Below are 14,736 nucleotides of genomic sequence, written 5' to 3'. Positions count from 1 at the left end.
GCATATGGGGGCTGGGTTCCACCAAGGGAAAAGTTCGAATGCAAGTACCAGTGAGTTCCATGGGAGGAACTTGATCATGCAGAGGTATGATCGAAGCAGCTGGAGAGTTGGACTGCTCCAGAGCTCATATTCGCTTAAGGGAGCCCGGCAAGTCAGAGGACAAGGCCGAGTAAGCGAACGTTGCTACCAAGGAAGCTAAGGAGAACAGAATCGGTGCAAACCCTACAACGTGATGGCAGAGGCCATGCATGGGAGTTGCAGTCTGTCTTTTCATCGACCAAACGGACTGCTTGGAGAACACAGAGGTGTTGAAGCAGGGGGTCGAAAGGGGCGAGGAAGCGACGACGAGTCCAGAGGGACTTAGCTATCCAAAATCAAGCATCAGTTAGAATGGAGGTGGACTCAAAGGAGTGCCACAGAGACATATCTACTGATCGTGAAGAAAAGGGATGCAGATGCGAGGCGACGGATAGTAGGGCCATGGGCATGGTAGCGCCATGGTACCGCAGAGGCGGGACTTCCGTGAAAGTCATTGATCCCTTGCTCTCATGGAGGGAGAGCGCTTGGTCGTGAAAGGGGCCAAGGAGGTGGAGAATGCAGAGGCAATCTCTAAGTACTGAGACAAGGCTGAATGGCAGAGGGCGAAGAACTTCGTAAGACCGGTGTCAATGTGCTTCTCATCAAAGATAGCCGAAAGTGAAGGACTTCGGGTCATGCAAGAGTGCATAACCAAGGAACAAAGCAGGCAGTACGCGGTGCTGTACCTTTGCTACTCAGAGGAGTAGGCGGCAGGGTTGATGGAGAAGACGATACAATCCCAGAGGCGACCAAACCTATGAGAGAATTACTCCAAGTTGGGGTGTAAACTTCCTGCATTCCAGAAGTTCAATGGCATTGAGAAGGTGAATCACAGTAACTAACTCAACGCAAGGAGTGCAAACACTTCAAGTGCTTTAGAAGTGTGAGCAAAGAGCAGGCGAAGACCAGTAACCAGCTCGATGCATGGAGTACAACCTCGAGGAGGCGAGCGAAGTCAAGTAACCTTTGCCTTCTCAACTCTCAAGAGAATGGGCGAAACCGAGTACCCCAATTCTCTTATCTATCCAGCAGATGAGCTCTGCATAAGTTCAAAGACCCTTCGAAGATAATGGAAGACAATAGTTGTCAAATCCTCACCAACGGTGATCAGTGCTACTGAGAGTAGATTGTCCGCTTCATTTCCTAACGAAATGCCAATCGAAAGCGAAAGTGATGCGAACCTACTTGGATGTGACAACTAAGTGAAAGAAGAGTCAATGAGCAGATTTTGTGGAGGAAGGACCCAAAACTTCAGAAGTTTGCAAGATGATGCTCGTTAAAGCTCCAACAAGCATCCAACCAGTTCTAGCAGCATGAGAAATTCGAGAGACTAGCGCAGTAAGGATGGTCTTTTCCTTCATTTGGGGGATCCGCAGGAATCAACAAGGATCAACACAACTCAGCCAACCCCACACCAGAGTCAGAGTCATTGGTGAGTTGAAGCAGCATGGCGGATCAAAGGTTCAACTACTCAAAAACAGCAGCAGAGAGCAACAAGGAGCCAAGAGGCGCATTGTAGCTGGAGCAGAAGAATGAAGACTCAGCAAAGGCGAGGAGTTGCAGTGTCGACAAAGGCTTCAACGAGGACGTCGAAGGAATAAGTGGGGGAGAATGTCACGGACAAACTTCTAAACAAGGTGTTTGATGTAATGCTTATGTATGTCCGTGTCTTTTGGCATGATCATGCCTTGTACAACATGTAAAGGGGCAGCCGAAGGCTTAATAGTCCCATTTTAGTTGGGTTGGTGGCCTCTTTAGGCTTGTAAATAAAGGTTGTGTCATGTGGACACGTGCGAGAGATCTTCGGTCTGTAATGACCATTTTACCCTTTGTTGTGCCACTATTCAGAGCCTGTAAAGTCTGTTTGTAATTTGCATTGTCTATGAAGTGTTTTTCGGAGATGTTTGCTTGTGGATCCCGATTGAGCCGTTCTCTCTCTTGTTGGTCCTAAGGGACAATGGGAGTCTTCGGGGAGGTTGACCTTTGCGGACGGACACGCAAGGGTGCCGCACGACTTAGGCAAAACCAGCTAAGTCCGTGACAGAATGGTGATCCTTGGTATTCGTCCGCCCCGAACTCCCCCTTTGACCTGCGAACCTCCTGCTGTACTTCATCGAGGCATTGATTGAAGAGGCGCAACTTGGCTTGCAGGGCGTTCGTCGAGTCAGTTGGTGGCACCTCAGGCTCTGGGCGGCTCGACGTGCCTTCCGCCTCTCGGTCTCCGAGCTGGGCCGTTCGGTTTCGAGGCGAAATTGGGCACTCGGGGAGTGGCGCACGTGTTCGGGCGGGGGGTGGCTCACGCTATTGCAAAGGCTGGGTTGCATGTGGGGGCGTCGGCTAGGAGATGAGCGGGATGATAGTTTGCATCACGCCCACCAGCGCTCGGACTTGGTGAGCAAGATCGTGGAAGGCTTCAGGCGAAACAGGTGGCGGGCCAACAGGGACGTCGGGCGGCGACAAACCCGGGTTGTTGACCAGCCGCCAGTAGCGCTCCGATGTCGTGGCAAGGCGCTCGTCGCAGGGTTCATCCCGCAGGGGATGTTCTTCTGGGGTGTTGATCGGACGCGACCCCATGGCTGCGGGTTCGCCAGAGTGGATCTGCTGATCGCTCGACATTCGGGCCCTTCCTCTAGCGTCAAAATGTTACGGGAAACAACTGTATGCCGTGGTCTCGGGGCCGACGCGGCTTGGTTTGGATCCGAATGTGCGGGGATCCGGTGCGGCGCTCCTCGGGGCAGCCGTGGTGGCCGGTCACGGTGGTCCGGATGGAATGTAACGTGGGGGTGAAGCCTCACCGCTGCATCGGGAAGGTGAGACCTCGCCTTCGTTCTTGCACACAGGTCGGGTCGGAAGCTCGGCCCGACCCCTCCGACGATCAAGTCAGATGATGTGGAAGGGAGTTTTTCTCGTGAAGAAGTGTCCTCCCGTTTCGTTTAGAACTCGGGGGTATTTATAAGGTAGTTTAGCGTTACCTGATGTGCCTGCCTGCGGGAGGCAGGATCGTACCTCTGATGGCGTTTGACATTGCTATTGTCGTTGCGTGGAGAATCGGACTACCGCAGGGTATAAGCGAGGGTCGGTCGTCGTCCTCCTCTGCCTCGGTCAAGCGCGCGGGGTCAGAAGTCGTTGCCTGAGAGCGGATGATATCAGCGCGTGTCGAGTCAGCGTTATTGCCCTCCTCCTCGGATAGAGTGACGCCCAGGTGAGACCGACTTCGTGACACGTCATGTCGCCATTATTACCCCTATCACATGTGATTGGTTTGTTGGGCACTTATAACTAGCAAACTCAATTCCTTAAGTTCATGGAACCTCAAGGACAAGGCTGATTTGAAGAGGGCAAGTTTGATAGGACCCTGGCAGGGTTGGGTCCTACTCAACCAAGAAGTAGCTAACAAAAAACCTATGAAATTATAATAAACCCCACCTAGCCATCTCTATCCTATATAGAAGAGTGGCTATGATTTATATTTGGACCTTTGGGCTTCCTAGCCACTGCCCCCCTTTTACTAGACCAGTCAACTAGGGTTGAGGGCAAAAGGGAGAACTCACTTAGGAAGCAACCCCTAGGGCTAGGGTTTGGAGCCCTATATAATCATGTAACCTCCATCTCTTCGAGAATAAGATCTATCTACAATTGTAGTCATTTGACCAACTTCTAGGAGGGTGGAACCACTATAGCGTTCCAAGGGTTGATCCCCCTCAAAGATCAATCTATATAGAATTTCTCTGGGGTTCTATAAGTTTTTAGGAGTATTGTCGCAGCCCTACTATTTGAATCACCACTAGAGAGGAGAACGTTTGACCTCATTCACCCTCTCCTAGAGATCTACAGAGATTCAGGGATATATGATTTCCCTAGGTAACACAATCTTTCATTTATACAGTTTTAAATTACGCGGATTTTTGCACACCAATCTTTGCACGATGATGAACATATCTTTGGGAAATTGGGGGTTTTGTTTTCTATTCTTTCGCTACGCATGTGATGTCACCCCCCAAGATTTCCCAACAAGGACTGTAGGATTTCAGGGATATATGATCTCCTCAGGTAAAATACTATCTCACATGTGGTTTTCAATTTCGTGAATTTTGCGCACCAATCTTCGTACAATGACGAACACTTTTTTTGAAAATTTGGGTTTTTTTATTTTCTATTCTTCCACTGCGCATGTGATATCACCCCTAGATTTCTCTACACTTTTTAATGGGCAAAGATCAACTACCCTTGTTATAACCCTTTCTCCTTTCAACAGGCTCAGGATAGAACTTTCACACCTTTCTTTTACAAAAGACCTTGCTCCTCCCTTAGAAGACTTCTAATTCTAGAAGGAAGAGATTCAACAATTCAAGATAGATTAAAACTCTTTTCTTACAAGAATTCTTTTTCCTTTCTACTTTTTTTCTTGCTATACTAAGCAAAAATAAGTGGGGTATTTATATACTCCAAATGACTTCAGAAATGGAGCCAAAAATTTGAATCCCAGGGTTTTCGGGATCGTCGGTACCACTATTTGCATTGGGTGGGACCATCGCCTACCGCCCTGTGCACCGATGGTACCACCACCTAGTTTGGGTGGTACCATCGCCTAACACAGTTTGGGAGACTGTGTTTGGGAAATACCATTGCTAGTTTGGGTGATACCACCGCTTAACACTAGCGATACCACCGTTGGGTCTTCCGGAGCTGTACACTTCGTACGTTCCAGCTCATAGGTGGTTCTACCACCTGGTCTAGTGGTGCCACCGCCTAACCCAACTATAGGTCACTAAATGGGCCTTCCAATAGGCCTAAATCAACCTTGATTCAGGCCCAACGAGCCCCTAATTGAGTTCGCATAGTTACACCCAAAACTAACTCAATTAAGACCTAAACTACTTCGATCAAGATACAACCAATTACAAACATGAATTATGTGTTGTCCAGTATGTCATTAGTTCATTTGGTACTTCGTCCGAACCTTTGGTGCATCATCCTTTCTTTCGGGGTATTGTTCGATTTATTAGCATGTTGACCTCCTGCAATATCTAATATTCTATGGGCAATGTCCGATCCTTCTAGCCCGATGCCCGAACTCACGGCACGAAGTTTATCTTCCGGCATGTCGACCAATCCTTTGGCCCGACGTCCAATCTTCTGACATGATCCATTCCGGCCCAACGTTTGATTCTCTTACTTCAATTGATTTATCTTTCCATGATCGAAGTTAGTCATGTGTCACTCAAACACTCATTAGATCATAACTTCATCAATTATTTTTATCATCAAAATCTGATATTTAACAATCATAACATATCTGTGTACTTCCACACTACACATCATAGAAAATACGTACACACTCACATCATACGTCGTTATATATGTATGCACATAATATATTTCCATTGTAATTTATATATTTGTATGCTTATGTAATGTATACATTAACATTAACTTTATGCCAAGCTCATAAAAATCATATCATTTGAAATATATTTTCTAAAATATATTATGAATATGATAATTTATATGACCACTATTTTATAGAAAATTAAACTTATACTTAATGATTTAACTCAAAATGAAGATGCTAGTAAAAAATCAAGTTCCTTAATAATCGAGTATGCTATGAGCGATACACCTATCGATTTTAGAGCATAAGATCATCAGATACTTCAATTAAGAACCTTATCTCTTAAATTATTATTTTAAAAATTTGTAGCAATAATTCATAAAAATTTTAATAAAATCCCTTCTTAAATGGACTATACTTACCTAAAATTTATCTAAATTTTACTATAATTGCTTTAACAATTCACTATTATCAAATGAACTAGTTTGTTTCAATAAAATTAATGTACAATTTTGTAAAATAATTTTATTTCACTATTCTAGCTGACATCTTGAATTATCATGAAATTTTACTAAAAACTAGGAGATATATAAAACTAAAAATACATCAAATTTTAGTTTAAAATAAAATCATTTGGAGGCTAAACAATTTTCTTAATTCAACCACTAACACATATTCTATTCTAGTAAAATTAGGTTAGAACTAAATACTAGAGATTTTAAGTATCTTAGATTTTGACACTCATAACTCTATACCCCAATCTTATATTAAAGTCATACTATAGGCTTTAGAAACATAAGAGATTCATATAAAATATATTTAAAAATTAAAGATTAATTCAAAGCATAAGTTACTCAAAAGCAACTGAAAAAATTAGTTTATAATCTTTAAGATTGAAATCCTATCTATATTAAGGAAAGAATTGAGCTTTTCTTATGTTAATCTTCCTTGAAGCTGGGGTTTTCTAGCCTCTATGAAGATATGATAAAAAGCTGACAAAATGATTGAAGAATGAGAGAAAAAGTCATAGGTTATTAGGTGAGTAAGAAGGATGAAACCAAAGAGGCACTTAAGAGGTTACTCGAGGTCAATAGTTTAATCTTATTATGCCTCATTTTAGTATAATTTTAAATCCGAACCCTTCCCAGCAGTACTTCACATTTATCTTTTCCCATTAGATTGATGACATAACTGCATCGATTAACAAACTTCGAACTGCCCCAAGGCCCGGCGTTTTGGTCTCACTTTCCCGGGGCCCACCAGTTTGCTCCTTCAAACATCAATGTGAGCGAGCGTAGAATGTGCGCCACCTTCGATAACGAGTATTGGGCGGTCTTCGAGGTCAATAATGGCCCGCCGGCGACGCTGACTGCTACCCCGTGGGGCACCCTTCCCTCCTGCGTACCCCGCAGCGATCTTCCCTTCTACTTGGTTGCGTCGGCCGGAGAAGTGCTGTTGGCTTCCCACTGTAACAAGACGACTGCAGATGGAAAGATCGTCGACAGCACCCGTGTCTTCAGGTTCGACCCTGGCGACATAGGCAGGCCGACGGTGGCCGTGGAACTGGAGGATATCGGGGATCGTATCTTGTTCTTGGGCACGTGCTGCTCCGTGTCCGTCGCTGCCGGAGATTGCTCTGGGATCCCGGGTAATGCAAATTCCACCTTACGAAGTGGTAACAAATAACAAAAACACAGAGAAAAGAATTAAAAGCATAAAAATTAAGAACCAGGAAAAACAAGCCATGAAATTTGAACACTGTACAGTTTTAAGGTACTATCTCTATCTATGGCTGGAAATTGCCGGTGATGAGATCGTACCTACATTTTGATCAAATGAAGTTTCAGTGGCCACGTCGTAGAACAGAAAGAAATCCACCTGATGACTTATCCTTACGGCAGTCATCGGATTCATCTTCGACCTGTTTGATAGTTTCAAAACCATCATGTCAAAGAAGTTTTGGAATTTAGGAACAGAATCCTAGGCTTAGATGATGAACCTCTTTAGCAATAAGCTGTAGTATCTCCAATATTTCTGAGAAGTCAGGCCTGGCAGTTGGATCTTGTTGCCAACACTTGTGCAGCAGCTCATCAAGCTTTGGATGAGTATTCTTTGGTAAGGTAGGCCTCAAACCATATAGAGTAGAAATTGAAGTAAAAAAGAATGTTGTGCAGGCACATATATAGTTTTCAAACATATATGTTTTTGCTATTGGGGGGAGTCCGAGGCATTATTACCCCTATCATATTCCCCCCCGGAAGAAGCTATGCGTCGGTTTTTGCTATTGGGGGGAGTCCGAGGCATGGCTTTGTCCCTTGGTGTTTGCAGCAGTCTCAGGCGACGTGAGGTCGAGCTCGTCTAGAGCGGGCAAGCGGGAGTATAGAGTCGAGGAGGACGACGCAGGGGGCTGGCCGCGATGGTGGTCTCGAGCATTATGCAGCCGAGGAGCACAACGCAGGCGGGCTGGCCGCGCGGGCGTGTCTCAGGAGAATGGAGCTAAGGAGCACAACACAGGCGGGCGGGCCGCGCAGGTGTGTCTCGGGAACATGGAGCCAGGGAGCACAACGCAAGCGGGCTGGCCGCACAGGTGTGTCTCGGGAACATGGGGCCAAGGAGCACGACGCAGGCGGGCTGGCCGCGCAGGTGTGGTCTCGGGCATTATGCGGCTGAGGATCACGACGCAGACAGGCAGACCGCGCAGGCGTGGTCGCGATGGTCATGCGGCCGAGTAGCACGACGCATGCGGACAGACCGCACGGGTGTGGCTGCGATGGTCATGCGGCCGAGTAGCACGACGCGGGTGGACAGACCGCGCGGGTGTGGTTGCGATGGTCATGTGACCGAGTAGCAGGACGCGGGCGGACAGACCGCGCGGGTGTGGTCTCGGGCATTATGCGGCCGAGGAAGTGGCCTAGGGCATTATGCGGCCGAGGAAGTGGCCTCGGGCGTTACGCGGCCGAGGAGGTGGCCTCGGGCATTGTGCGGCCGAGGAAGTGGCCTCGGGCGTTATGCGGCCGAGGAGGTGGCCTCGGGCATTATGCGGCCGAGGAAGTGGCCTCGGGTGTTACGCGACCGAGGAGGTGGCCTCGGGCATTACGCGGCCGAGGAAGTGGCCTCGGGCGTTATGCGGCCGAGGAGGTGGCCTCAGGCATTATGCGGCCGAGGAAGTGGCCTCGGGCGTTACGCGGCCGAGGAGGTGGTCTCGGGCATTATGCGGCCGAGGGTGTGGCCTCGGGCATCATGTAGCCGAGGAACAACTTTGTTTTGGTCAGCTATTGATCGTTCAACCGCGGGCGCGGGCAGCCAGGTTGCTTTTTCCCTGGGGAAGTTCAAAGGGCCGCCCCTTTCGGGAGTCGCCGGCTTTCGAGGCTGATATGATTAGCGCCTCCGTACTTTGCACCGCGCTGCCGTTAGCTGCCACGTCAGGCTATATTTATGGCGAGGTGACGTTTGCGTCTTCGCAGCGCACTTCCGGAGAGGAAGGGTCGCTGTTTTGGCGGGATGTGGCATGTTTATAAGTAGCGTGGGGCAAGCCCCCTGAGGGTCTCCTTATCTATTCCGACTCCGCTGCTTCGGACTCCACTATTTCGTTTGCATCGATCGTTCTCCTCTTCTTACTAAAGGTTAGTAAGGATGGTGTCTTCTTCCTCCTTCTCTTCTTCCTCTTCTTCGGCTAGAGCCGGAAGAATGGTGGTAGTGTCGAATCCAAGTTCGTCATCCGACGAAAAAGCGGCCCGGGCCCTCGAAGCCCTGATGTGGCCACACGACCACGACTCAACTGTGAGCGAGTCGTTGCTTAGTCGCCTTCGGGATCTCTACAGCATCCCGGAGGAGTTTGTTCTCCTGGCACCTGAACCGGGCCAACGGTCGTACGACCCAATTCCGAGGGGTTTCGCCCTCACCATTGATGCTTTTGAGGCTGGGCTGCGCCTCCCCCTGCACCCCCTCATAACCTCTTGTATTTCACGGTGGCGCATCTCACCATCTCAGATGGCGCCCAACTCCTGGCGCTACATCGTGGCGTTCCTGGGGGAATGTCATTATGCCAATATCACCCCGACCCTGTCTCTCTTTCTTTCTTGCTTTCGCCTTTCCAAGGGGTCGGGGGGCTACTATCTATCCGCCCGAGCGGGCTTTCGAGTTAGCGGGGCTCCCTCCAGTAATAAGGGATGGAAAGAGCATTTCTTTTATGCCAATAATGTGCAAGCAACTCCTACATTACAATTCCAAAGCTAAAAACATCAGCTTTGTGATCATAGGGCTTGTGTTCTATGACCTAAATATAGAGGAAGTGCGGAATTTCTTGGTTCGTTGGAGATCTGAATTATAAATAATGAAACCACAGAATATTCAAGGAAAAACCAACTGAATTGCCAAGAATCAATAAGACAGGATACCAATACAACTAAATCAAGTTAAACAATATTGAAGAGACCTAATCATGCCACCATGTAAGCATTGCAGAATTAAGATAAGTCTATAGTTGCACACAGTTTTAATGGAAAATATAGTCAGTTACAATTGAACCTAATGAGGGTAATAATGGCGACATGACGCGCCACGACGTCAGCCACGCCTGGACGATACTCTGCCCAAAGAGGGCAATAATGCCGACGCGATGTGCGCTGATGTCACCCGCTCTCAGACAATGACTTCATAGTCGTCTGACCCAACATGCTTGGTCGAGGCAGAGGAGAACGACGACCGAGGCTCGCCCATGCCCTGCGGCAGTCCGGTTCTCCACGCAACGCCAACAGCAATGTCAGACGCCATCAGAGGTACAAGCTTGCCTCCTATAGGCAGGCACATCAGGTAACACTAAACTCCCCTATAAATACCCTTGCATCCTAATCGGAGAGGGGGGACAAGGGCGAGACACACTAAAACACTTCTTCTCTTGAAACCCCCTCCACATCTTCCTCTAACTTGATCGTCGGAGGGGTCGGGCCGAGCACCCCGGCCCGACCTTTGTGCAGGTGCGAGCCCGAAGGTCCCCTCCGGACGCGCAGGCGAGGAGTTCCTGCCCGGAAGAGACAATTACACCGTCCCGATCGGACACCGCCCCCGACCTCCTCAGCGGGCTCGAGGAACGCCCCCAGGGAAATCCCCATCTTTCGGACCCGAACCAAGCCGCATCGGCCCCGAGGCCACGACTCAAAGTTGTTTCCCGCAGCAGATTGGCGCTAGAAGGAGGGCCCGGAATGTCGGGTGATCACCCGAGCGGCTCAGATGAGCCCGCGGCTGAGAGGTCACACCCGACCAAAGCCTCGGGGGAACATCCCCCGCACGGAGACCATCGTGACGAACACCCCGCCACGACTTCCGAACGATATTGGCGAATATTCAACGACCCGGGCTTGTCGCCGCCCGACGGCGCCTCAGCCGACTCAACGCCCGTGTATTGTTGAATCTCGTATTTTGATGATGAAACCACTTGATATGTGTTTATGATTTAAACTGCATTTTGAGCGATGCAGGTCTACTCGATCAGGTTTAGACAGTTGACGCAGGAGGAATTGACGTTGCTCCGGAAGAGATCACGTTAGGATATTGGATGGCTGAATGCTTCGGACGTCGGGCATCGGGCCAAGGAGAGCGAAATTGCGCCAAGGATATCGGGGTTGCGGAGGTCAACCATCGATTGGGCAACAAGCCGCAAGAGAGGATGATGCACCGAAGAATCGAACGAAGCGCCAACCAATAACGTGCCGGGCAACAAAATGTCAATTCGTGTTGTAATAATTGTCTAGATCGGAGTTGAGTTTTGGTTTGTGTGTGCAGGATTAACTACGATAACGATGAAGACATAAAGCGAAACAAAGTGCTGGAGTCAAGCGCGAAGGATTCGTTGCGAGTTCGAGAGTTCGACGGAAGTCCGAAGGTTCGTCGGGAATGCTGCCGGAACTAGCCAAGAATGAGTAGGGAGCTTGCCGAAGGGTTTTTCGGAAGCTCACCGGAAGGTTCATTGGAAGTTCGCGGAGCTCGCCGAGAAAGATCGGAGCTTGCCGAAGAAGCTCATCGGAACTCGCCAAGATCAAATCGTGAAGTCTAGGAGCTTGCCGGGAGTCCGCAGAATGGTTTCCGAGAGTTTATCGGAAGACCACCGGAAGCTCGCTAGAAGAAGTCTTGACTTACGGACTTTGTAATAGCTTAGAAAATATCTTTAAATTCGTAGTTAGCATGTTAATTAGGATTAGGATTAGGTATTAATCCTATAACCCAAGTAGGGGCCAATTGGGCCCGAGTTCGGACTGGTTTGGGCCAAGTTTGGAGCCCAACGAGTGAGCTGAATTGGCCTAGGCGGTGGCACCGCCTAGGCTGGGCGGTGGCACCGCCCAGCACCCGAGAGCTGGGCGGTGACACCTCCTGGGCTGGGCGGTGGCACCGCCAGCATCGGGAACATAAGAGAATTCAAATTTTTGGAGCCCAAATTTGAATCCTCTTGAGGCCTATAAATACCCCTCAAGTCTCAACTAAGAAGACAACTTTTTGAGCAGCAAGTGATTGAGAGAAAAGTCGTAGAAGAGTCTTTGCTAGTCTTGTTTTCAATTTGCTAGTGTTCACCTCCTTCTTTCTTGCTGAAAATCTGTAAGAGAGTGAACCGCTTGTAAAAGTTGTAAGAGGGGTATTTACCCTTTCCTTTCAAGAGATTTGCTAGTGGAAGGTGGGAGCCTCATCGAAGAGGGGCCTCGCAAGTGGATGTAGGTCATTTGACCGAACCACTGTAAAATCGGCGTAATCTCTGGTTTGCATTTACTTATTGTCATTTATATTACTGCAAACCATTTGCACTTTAATGCTATACTGCTTTGTCTCCGTCTTACTTATCTCTTCAAGTTAAAACGCAATCGAAACGTTTTTAAACGAAAACGTTGCTTTTATCGTACGAAGTTTTCGAAAAGTGTATAAATCGTGAAAAGTTTATCGCACTTCACCGCTGCACTAATTCACCCCCCCCTCTTAGTGCCGCTCCGATCCTAACAATTGGTATCAGAGCCACATTTTTCTACCTTGGTTTAACACCCAAATAGAAATGGCTCTTTACAGCTTTCAAGAGGGTCACTCTCTCATTTGTCCTCCCTTTTTCAATGGTACGGACTACACTTATTGGAAAACTAGAATGAGAGTTTTCTTACTTTCTTTGGATTTGAATTTATGGCACATAGTCGAAAATAGATTTGAAATGTCTTTTCTTCCAATGAACCATTGGAATGATTTGGAGAAGAAGATGTTTTCTTTAAACGCAAAGGCTATGAATGCCTTATTTTGCGCTTTGGACAAAAATGAGTTCAATCGGGTTTCTTTGTGCGAAACGGCTTTCGACATATGGCATACTCTTGAAATCACACACGAAGGCACTTCTAGAGTCAAAGATTCGAAAATCAACATTTTAATGCATGATTTCGAGCTTTTTTGAATGAAGCCGAGCGAAACCATTGTTGACATGTACACCCGTTTTACGGATGTCGTCAATGGTTTACAAGCTCTTGGCAAATGTTTCTCGAATTTTGAACTTGTTAGTAAAGTTTTACGATCACTTTCTAAAGCTTGGGAATCAAAAGTAACGGCAATACAAGAAACAAAAGATTTAAATATTTTTCCACTTGAAGAACTTATCGGCTCATTGATGACATATGAAATGGTGCGCAATGCACATGATGAACACAATCAACACTTGAACCACCTTCCAAAGAATAGGAAGGATTTGGAACTCCGGACAAATGAATACCACTTGAGCGATGACTCAAGTGATGAGGACAATGATGAACTTGAATTTCGAACACTAAATCTTGATAAGTTTATTAAACAAAAATCTAAAATAAATAATGAACTTGAACAGAGGAAGAGGCCAAAGAAGAGGAAGGCAACCGAGGATGAATCAAGAACTTCCAAAGGTGAAACGGCGAATTGGGTTTTGACAAGCTTCGACTATAAGGTAAGTAACTCAACTCTCTTGAATTATTTTGAAATTACTTGATGTTTTCCATGATGCATTTTCTCTTTTCTTTTGAATAATTATTTTTCTTGAAAATTGTATGTTTTATGTTAATAGAATAAAATGTTAGATTTAAATAATCATATATATGTGCTTGAGAAGCAAGAATGTGTATTTTGATGATTTCCATATTAACTTTCAATGATGATGCATGGTTTTTATATGGAAGGCTTGATGATATTTTTTTTAAAACCTTGTCTTTGGTTTTCAAACATGATGTATGTTTTTGACATAAGAACAAAACTTGAGCATGCTAATATAAAGTCAATCACATAAATTAAAACTAAAGAAGTTTTAGTTATCTATAAGAATCATTCAAAATTATGTTCAATGAAACCATTGCATAATGATGTAATGAAAATATTAAACATTTTGAAACCATGTTTTAGTGTCATGCATAATGATCATGCTTAATAAATTTCAAAATTATGCATATGAATTTTGTGATTTATGGATTATTGATTTTTACCATAATGAAAGTGCCTTATTAATCTTTGTTGTAATAAATCTTACACTTTCAGTTTTAAACATTATACATGTTTTTATTTGGTATAAGTGAAATAAAATCATATGAATTGAAACAACTAAAAAGAGGAAAATAATTTTTCCTTGAAAAATTATTTTTCTCTATCCTATTGATTTTGATGTTTATTATGATAAATCTATGTATACCATTTTGAATCTCTTGAAAGTAATGTTGATATTTTGATGATTTTGATGATTTAAATTTGAAATGAGTTTTATCAAAATCATGATATTGATTTCTTGGAATAACATGAGATTACCTTTGATGATCATTTTGATTCATGGAATTTTGGATTCATGACTTGGTCTTACATTTGTTTATGAGATGGTTGAAATCTTTGTACATTTGAATTCTTCCCTTCTCCTTTCAATTTATGCATGTTATATGTTAAAGATTTAAAACCATGTTTTGGTATCATGCATATCTAAGAATATTGATGTGACAAATTGAATAAGTTGAAAATGAATGATGATTTTTCTCTTGAATATAACTTGTGATATTTTTTATATAAATCATCATTTTGATTTCTCGACATTCGATACATGAGATTTTATTATAAATCAAAATTTCTCATTAATTGATCTTCTACGATTTTACTTGCTATTCTCTTGAGAGGAGATTTTCTAAATGAATCATGATTTTTCCTTGTGAGTTCTTGGAGTTATTACTTGATTTTTCTTTTAAAACAAGATCTCTTCTTTGTACTCCTATGATTTTTCTTGATATTTTATTTAAAGAAGATATTTACTATATAAATCATGTTTTTTTGGTATTCAAATGATTTTATCCTTCATGACATGATTT

At 45.3% G+C, this 14,736-nt stretch overlaps 1 pseudogene; it reads right to left on the bottom strand.

Annotated features, from left to right (window-relative positions):
* Nucleotides 1–6,988: 6,988 nt before the first annotated feature.
* The window catches only part of LOC135598201 (serine/threonine-protein kinase STY46-like), a 35,000-nt pseudogene continuing 27,252 nt past the window's right edge, over nt 6,989–14,736 (bottom strand).

This window comes from Musa acuminata, chromosome BXJ2-1 (genome assembly GCF_036884655.1).
Source record: "Musa acuminata AAA Group cultivar baxijiao chromosome BXJ2-1, Cavendish_Baxijiao_AAA, whole genome shotgun sequence".
Taxonomy (NCBI): domain Eukaryota; kingdom Viridiplantae; phylum Streptophyta; class Magnoliopsida; order Zingiberales; family Musaceae; genus Musa; species Musa acuminata.
Note: the sequence above shows the minus strand (reverse complement) of the source record. Positions and strands in the feature narration are given on the sequence as shown.